Consider the following 8,614-nt stretch of genomic DNA (forward strand, 5'->3'; position numbering starts at 1 on the left):
CCAAATGAGGAAATGAGGAAATTAATGTGTCCTGCTGATGCTTTTGGTTTTTTCTGCTTCCCTCCAGGCAGGAGAAAGGGTCCAAGCATCCCCACAAGTGAGTTTGAAGTGGATCGAAGATGGTAGACATTAGTTTGTGGTTGCTCCCTACTACCGCAGGTGGGTGGAGAAAGGGGCCACTTCTCCCTAAGCTGGGCTTTCGGTGGACCAAAAAAGTTTAAAAGTTTGCATTGCTCTCTTTTCTGCGTGGGAGAGAAAGAAGTTAAATCCACCCCCAGGTCTGGATCAAAGCTTTAGATAAGCCAGACGGGTAGGGGGGGCGGTGCGGGCGGGGGGCGGTGTGGGGGAAAGAAAGCAGCCCAGTTCTTCAGTCCCAGAGATTCATTTACTTCTAGGGGTTTGAGTAAATTTTCAGTGAGGAAAAGAAAGGGGGATTTAGAAAGAAAAAGATTTACAAAGAAAAAGGGAAATTTGTAAAACGGCTTTGTCTTTTAAGGCCATTTCATCTGGATGTGTGATTTTCAAAAATCAAGGATCAGTGTATGTATGATGTGTGTGTGTGCCTGTGTAAAAGCTATACATATATAGCTTTTACTTTTCTGTATATTATGATGTTTTGACCACTTAAAAGTCCTTTCTCGCTGGGGAGAGACTGCCCCTCCCATGGCTATTTAATTCTTAGAAACAGCAAAGACGCCAGCCTGAGTGTGCCTTTGATACGCACCGAGGCAATACACAGCCTGACCTCTCTCTGGCCCCTGTACCCCAGGAGGCAATATTCCTTTGCCTTAATTATCCAAAGGCCAGGTGCCAGGCAAGTAAAGACCACCCTTATAGTCCAAACCCCCCGCCCCCCAAATTATTCAGACCGGCCAGTCTTAAACTGTTCTCCCTGCCCCGCCTTTCCAGAGAAATGCCTAAACCTTCCCCTTAGTCCTGCCTCCTGCCCCCAGACCACCCGTGGCTTTCCCGGTGGCCTGACTCCTGCCTTCAGGACCCACAACTATAATAAACTTGGTTTTCCTGAGCCTCTCCTGTTTCCTCTTGTGGCCACACCTACTGACAATCTCATGAAAGGATATAAAACAATAAAATGTATGCTTGTAATATTCACTAGAGAGATCATCTAGATCAAGGAAAGCTGCAAAAACAATTGTATGTGTGTGTGTGTGTGTGTGAGAGAGAGAGAGAGAGAGAGAGAGAGAGACTCCCTTGTCTGCCACCAATGGGTGGAATGAAATTTAAACTCTGAGTATTAGAACAGAACAAGTCTTTGTAAATGATGATTTTTGCTAGAATTTTGACCTATTAGAAGCTTTGAGGGGAAAGGAGACAATGTGAGAAGAAATAATCTCTAATCTATAGGCAAATACACTTTTGGAGTTGGAGACAGTTTTTAGCTTGCTAAAATCAAATATCTGACCCTGAGAGGAAAAAGTGAGCAGAAAGTACAGATCCAATAAACCCCCTCTCCACAGGCAGGTACAGCCTCCCCCATTATCAACACCCCTCACCAGAGAGAGACATGTGTTACCATCCATGAACCCACGTCAACATCATTCCGACCCAGAGTCCACAGTTTACATTAGAGTTCACTAGGCATCATACATTCTGTGGGTTTGGACAAATGCATAATGACCTGTATCCACCATGACACTATCACACAGAGTAGTTTCTCTGCCCTGGAAATTCTCTGCTCCACCTGTTCATCTCTCCCTCCTCCCAACCCCCGACAACCACTGATCCTTTACTGTCTCCATAGTTATGCCTTTCCCAGAATGTCATATCATTGGAATGATATACCGTGTAGTCTTTTTGAATTGGCTTCTTTCACTTAGAAAAACGCATTTAAGGTTCTTCCATGTCTTTTCGTGGCTTGATAGCTCATTTCTTTTTAACATTGACTTAATATTCTGTTGTCTGGATGTACCATAGTTTAACCATTCACCTACTAAAGGACATCTTGGTTGCTTCCAAGCTTTGGCAGTTGTAAATAAAGCCACTAGTAACATCCACAGGCAGGTTTCTATGTGGCATAAATTTTCAACTAATTTGGGTAAGTACCAAAGAGAGCTGGATCGTATGATATGTTTAATTTTATAAGAAATTGCCTTCCAAAGTGTCTGTACCATTTTTCATTCCCACCCTCAACGAATGAGAGTTCCCGTTGCTCCACGTCCTCACCAGCATTTGGTGTTGTCAGTGTTCTGGATTTGGGCCGTTCTAGTAGATGTGTACAGAGTATTTCATTGTTTCTTAAATTTGGATTTCCATAGTGACATCTTATCGTATGTTTATTTGCCATCTACATATCTTCCTTGGTGAGGTGTCCAGGTCTTTCATCCCTTTTTAAATCAGATTTTCATTTTCTTGTTGAATTTTAGGAGTTCTCTATATATTTTGGATAACAGTCCTTTATCAGATGTGTCTTTTGCAAATATTTTATCCCAGTCGATGGCTTGTCTTCTCATGCTCTTGGGGAAGCATATATTTTTAAATGAGTCAGTCAATTTAGGCTCTAAAACCGACAAGATCAAAAGGGCTTAGGAAAGCTTTTCTTATCATTTGGACTTGGAATAGGGTGTCATGGCCCTGCCGAGTCTGGGCTTGCTGCTGCGGAAGAAAAGCCTCTGGCTTTTCTGAATTCCTGAATACATAGATCCTAATCACCCAGACCTGACTCTAAGCTAAAACCTGATACCATCTGCTCCGAGCTGTTTCATTCTCAGCGTGCGCTGTGCTCAACTGAAAGCATATGCTTGACGAACAGGACTTCAATTCTGGGACCTCAGCGGGTTTAGGATGCCCCCTAAACTGTGAAAACATCATGGATGCTGGCTGGACCATCTGGGTCACATAAAAATGCCCACAGGAAATGCTTCTTCTTTGATGGAACTCTAAAATCAAGCCACTGCTCGGCTCTCTATTTCTTATGTAAATACTGGCTTCTGGTGCGTGTCCAACTTGTGATTCCTGCCAAAAGCTGCAAGTTAGGGGAGAGCACATCGCAGAGACTGTGACACCCTGTGGACACTCCTAACAGACTGGACTCTCGACCCCTTGGAGAGGAAGGCCAGCTCACTGCTGTTGACTTGTGTTTTGTTTTCCCAATTAGCCGTGGTTTTGCACGGACAGTCTGAGAGCCTGGCTCTGGGCCCCTCACCTTCCTCCTGGTGCACACACCCTGATGACTAAATGCAGCCGTCCTCAGAAGGGGGTCAATCTTTTCTAGGTTGCTCACTGGATAAATGACCAAGACAGAAGGAGTGGGAGATTGTACAAAGTAATTCTGAAAATTGGTGGAAATTCAGGATTTCATTCTGACCAATTCCAGGATGTGGTGTGTCTTTCTAGTTGTATACAAATGTTTTTCTGTGAAAATGCTTTTGTCCCTTATTGCATTCACCCCTTCTGGATGAAAAGTTTGAATGAGATTTTGAAAATAATTGGGAATTCCAAAGTATCGACACACAAAAATTATTAGAGAGGGGGGGTGGGGGAAGACCAAAAAAAATTTTTTTTAAATGAAGAAAAACAAAAAAAAAAAGAAAAAATTATTAGAGCCAATAAACAAATTCAGGAAAGTTGTAGGATATAAGATTGATGTATGAAAATTACTTGAATTTCTATACACTGGCAATGACAATATGAAATTAAGAAAGCAATTTCTTTTACAATAGCATCAAAATGAATTAAATATTTAGGAATAAGTTTGACCAAGGAAATAAAAGATTTATACACTGAAAACTACAAAACATTGCTGAAAGAAACTAAAGAAGACCTAAGTAAATGGAAAGATACCCCACGTTCATCTATTGGAAGACTTAGAATTGTTAATATGGCAATACTCCCCAAATTGATCTACAGATTCAGTATAATTCCTATCAAAATCCTGGCTTTCTTTTCTATTGCAGAAGTAGACAAGCTTATCCTAAAATTCATATGGAATTGCAAGGTGTCCCAAATTGCCGAGACAATTTTGAAAGAGAAGAATAAAATTGGAAGACTCACACTCCCAGATTTCAAAACTTACTACAAAGCTACAGTAATCAAAACAGTGTGGTACTGACATAAGGACAAACTTATAAATCGATGGGATAGAATCAAGAGTACAGAAATAAACTCATATCTACAGTCATTTGATTTTCAACAAAGGTGTCAAGACCTTCCAATGGGGAAAGAATAGTTTTTTCAACAAATGGCATGGGGCAACCGGATAACCACGTGTAAAAGAATGAAGTCGGATCCTTACTTCGCACCATATACAAACATTAATTCAAAATGGACCAAAGACTTAAATGTAAGAGACAAAACTATTAAAGGTTGAGAAGAAAACAGGAGTAAATCTTCATGACCTTGGATTTGACAACTGATTATCCTATGTGACATAAAAGCACAAGCAACAAAAGAAAAAACATATATAAATTGGACTTCATCAAAGTTAAAAACATTTGTGAATCAGAGGACACTATCGAGATAATGAAAAGACAACCTACAGAATAGGTAAGAACATTTTCAGATCATATATCTGCCAGAGCCCATATCCAGAATATATAAAGAACTCTTACGGCTCAACAACAAAAAAATAGACAACCCAGTTTTTAAATGGGCAAGGGACTTGAAAAGACATTTCTCCAAAGAAGATATACAAATAGCTAGTAAATACACGAAAAGATGTTTAACATCATTAGTCATTAGGGAAATGCAAATCAAAACCACAATGAGATACCACTTTACACCCACTAGGAAGACTAGAAGCAAAAATATGAAAAATATGTGTTAGCGATGATATGAAAAAATTGGAACCCTCATGCACTGCAGGTAGGGATGTAAAATGATGCAGCTGCTTTGGAAAGCGGTTTGGCAGTTCCTCGAAAAGTTAAACATAGAATTTCCATATGATCCAGCAATTCCTCTTCTACATATCTACCCAAGAGCACTGCAAACAGATGTTCAAACAAAACTTGTACATAAATGTTCGTAACAGCATTATAAGAGCCAGAAAGTGGAAGTAACCCAAATGTCTGTCGGCTAAAAAATTATTAACTGAAATGAGATATATCCATACAGTGATCCAGACAGAAAAATGAAATAGAATGAGAAGAATGACCCATGCTACAACATGGATGAACCTGGAAAACATGCCGGTGACAGAAAGCTGCATATCATCTGATTCCATTGATAGGAAGTACCCGGAACAGGCAAATCCATAGAGACAGGAAATAGATTAGTGGTTGCCTGGGGGTGGGGGCGGGGATGGAGGATGACATCTCATAGTTACAGGTATGGAGTGATGAAAATATTCTGGAAATAGATAGCGGAGATAATTGCATAACATTGTGAATGTACTAAAAGCCACCCAATTGCACATTTTTAAATGGCTAAAATGATGAATGATATATTATGGGAATTTTACCTCAATTTAAAACATGTTTAGGACAAAAATGTAGAGTTATGATTACTGAATGAGCCACACCAATTTTTGCCACAAAAAAGGAAAAACACAAACTCGCCAGGTTTGGGGGAGAGACATTAATGATCTTTGTTTTTTAGAAGGACTCCCTGTAGCTTTCCTCTCCTCCCCAAAGAGAGAGAGAGGGAAGAAGGGAGGGAGGGAGAGAGGGAGGGAGGGAAGGAAAGAGAATGCCCAGTATTGCCTTGCCAAGCTGCTGAACCGCTTCGAATTCAAACCGTATGTGAACCTACCCCTGACATCTATTCCTCCAACTGTTCACATCTGACAGAGCTGACTAGGAGATGGCACGAGGTGGCCCTGGTCCCAAATACCTTCAGGTGTTGTCTCATTATGGTTAATGAGATTTGCTCCAACTGGCTCAATCCAGGACCCAGGAGGGCATAACTGAGGCCAGTACTGCAGGCTGCTCTCACTCTGCCCTGTGGGGTTCTACCGATAATAATTTTGCTACAAAGATGTCTTGGCCAAGGGTCAATGGAGTGGACTGCACAAAAGAGTTAGCATAGCCGGTCTGAGACAGCCCTCCTTAGGAGGGCCTGCTTACAAGCTTGACCGTTGGCTGACATCTGAGAGCTTGGCACCTGGAGCGTGTCCATCATTCCCTAATAAACGAGGGTGGTTCGCTGAGCTGGGATTGTGCAAACACGTGGGTTGTGCTGAGCGGCGCTTACATTCCTTCTTGGAGTCTGGAATTGGGGTACATGCTACGCAGAGGCTGCCTATGTGACCAGCCCCAATAAAAACTGTGAATGCTGAAATTCTAATGGGCTACCCTGGGCAGAAGCATCACACACATGTTGCTGTATTTTTGTCGTGCCCTGAGACCCCTCGTGGGAGGGAGAAAGCATAAGGAGGTCTGTATGTGATTCCTCCAGACCCCACCTATGTCTTTTCCTTCATGATCTGGCTGTGTATCCTTAGTCCTTTGCTGTAAAAACTTGTAGCTGAATACAACTATGCGCTGAGTCCCACGAGTCCTAGAAAAGCTCCAACATTGGGAGGTCTTGGGGACTCCCAGCACTGTACCTCTAATCTTTAGATTCCACTCAAGTAATGTTTTTGTAGCGGAAGGATCCAGGTCAAAATCATATGCAATGGCTTCGATCCGAAGGAGTTCCTCGGTCTCTTTTCTACTTTCAGGATTTGACGATTTTGAATATTATAAACCAGTTTTGCTCTGGAGAATGTTCCTCAATTTGGTTTTGTCTGAGGTTTCCTTATACATTCAGATTATGCGTCTTTGGCAAGAATATCACAGGAGCGACTTCTGGTCCTCGTTGCGTCCCATCAGGTGGTACACGATTTCCGTGTGTCCTGTTACTGACGACACCCAGCTTGATCCTTGACTTCGGGTGGTGTCTGCCAACCTTCACTGTCAAGCTACTCTTTTCTCTTTCTAAGCAGCATTTTGTGGGCGGCATCTTTAAAAGGTCCACTTGCAAGGTTGGCCCTTGGCTGGCATCTGGAATCTCGGACTTCAGGAGCGATAAGGGACTGATAAAGATAATTCGCTGTGCCTGGGTTGTGCAAGCAATATGGCTTTGCTTCTTTCCTTCTGGAATGTTGGCACCTGCTAGGAATTAGGTACATGCTAGGTTCAGTATAAGCCACATCGTTTCCACGAATAGTCCAGCCACGGCGAACCACCCTTATCAGTTAGAGAATGATGGGAACATTTCCAGAAGCCAAGTTTCCAGATACTACCCAAGGGCCAACTCTGGAAGCAGGCCTTCCGGAGACAGAAGCCTCAGGCCTGCCGGGCTGACTCTTCTCTTCACAGTTCCACCAGTCAGTTCTGTGTGAATGTAGCCACACCCCCAAATCTCTTTTAGTTACTGTTTTGAAATACGGAGAACCTCCTTTTCTATCTGACTCTTTGAGCAGCCCAACCCCCTCCCTCCACTGAAACGTTGAGACTTTGAAGTCATCTGACTCAGTAGCTGGAATGTGAAGCTGATATCTTCCAAAAGATGTTGGGAGCTGGGTTGCCTTCCACTGTGTCACGGGGGCGTTATATGGAAGGTTTTGAGAGGGGGTCTGAACGACAGGATCACAGAGTGTTAGTTTTTCCAACCCTGCCAGGTAGCAAGTGTCTGGAGTCTGTTATTTTAGGCTACAGGCCACAGGCAGAGAAGAATCCCTTAACAAGTCTAGTTCATCTCTGCTTACAAATTGGTTAGTTCTCACCTGAGCTCATCTCTCTTATAAAGATATTGGGAAAAGCAAAAAGGGGCCGTATACACACCAATACTGCTTTCCAACCGGTTCCCTAGAGCTACAAGCTCAGATGAACAATGGCCCGCCAACCTAACTGTCAAGGAATTTAGTTCTACAAAATGTTTTTCCTGACATAGCAAAGATCACCATCTTCTTCATTCTGCAACAGCTAGTCTTTGCCAGCTGCTGCGTGATCACTAAGACAATGCCATATGTCTCAGAGTTTTATATTTTTATATCAGCATCCCACATCTGGTATCAATTTCTACATTAATTAAGATGCAGGCTAGGCTGCTGTAATGGACTCCAAATACATGGCACCTCAAACAACATGGAAGCCTGTCTCTTATTTAACATTTTACGGGTTGGTAGGCCATCTGGGGCAAGTAGATGGCTCTGATCCTTGACCTGTCCATTAGTTCTATCACTTTCCACATATGCCTTCCATCCCTACAACCAAGGCAGCTACTGAAATTGCTATTTCCCATCCAGTGGGGAGGGAGATAAGGAGAAGTAGAGGAAATTGGCTTTATTATTAAGATGAACTAGAAGTTACACACAGTATCTCTACTCACATCCCAGTGGCCTGAACTGAGTCACATGGCCATGTCTAGCTGCAAAGGAGATTGGGAAATGTAGTCTGTGGCTGGGTGGACAGGTAAAACCTGGGGGCTTTTATTACTAAAAGGAAGGAAGAAAATGGATTTTGAGGAAACTGATGATGTTAGCAGTCTGTCATGGACAGTGTGGGATTAACTACTCAATATCCTCCCGTGTTCATTTTCCCCATCATATCTCTGGTCACAAGTCTTCCTGAAATTAAAAAAAAACTATATTTCCCAGCTTCTCTTGCAGCCAAGTGTGGCCATGTGACTAAAGTTCCAGATAGTGGACTATAAGGAAAAGGTGATGTGTGCAGCT

The sequence above is a fragment of the Pteropus vampyrus genome, unplaced genomic scaffold (assembly GCF_000151845.1).
Source record: "Pteropus vampyrus isolate Shadow unplaced genomic scaffold, Pvam_2.0 Scaffold203, whole genome shotgun sequence".
Lineage (NCBI taxonomy): Eukaryota > Metazoa > Chordata > Mammalia > Chiroptera > Pteropodidae > Pteropus > Pteropus vampyrus.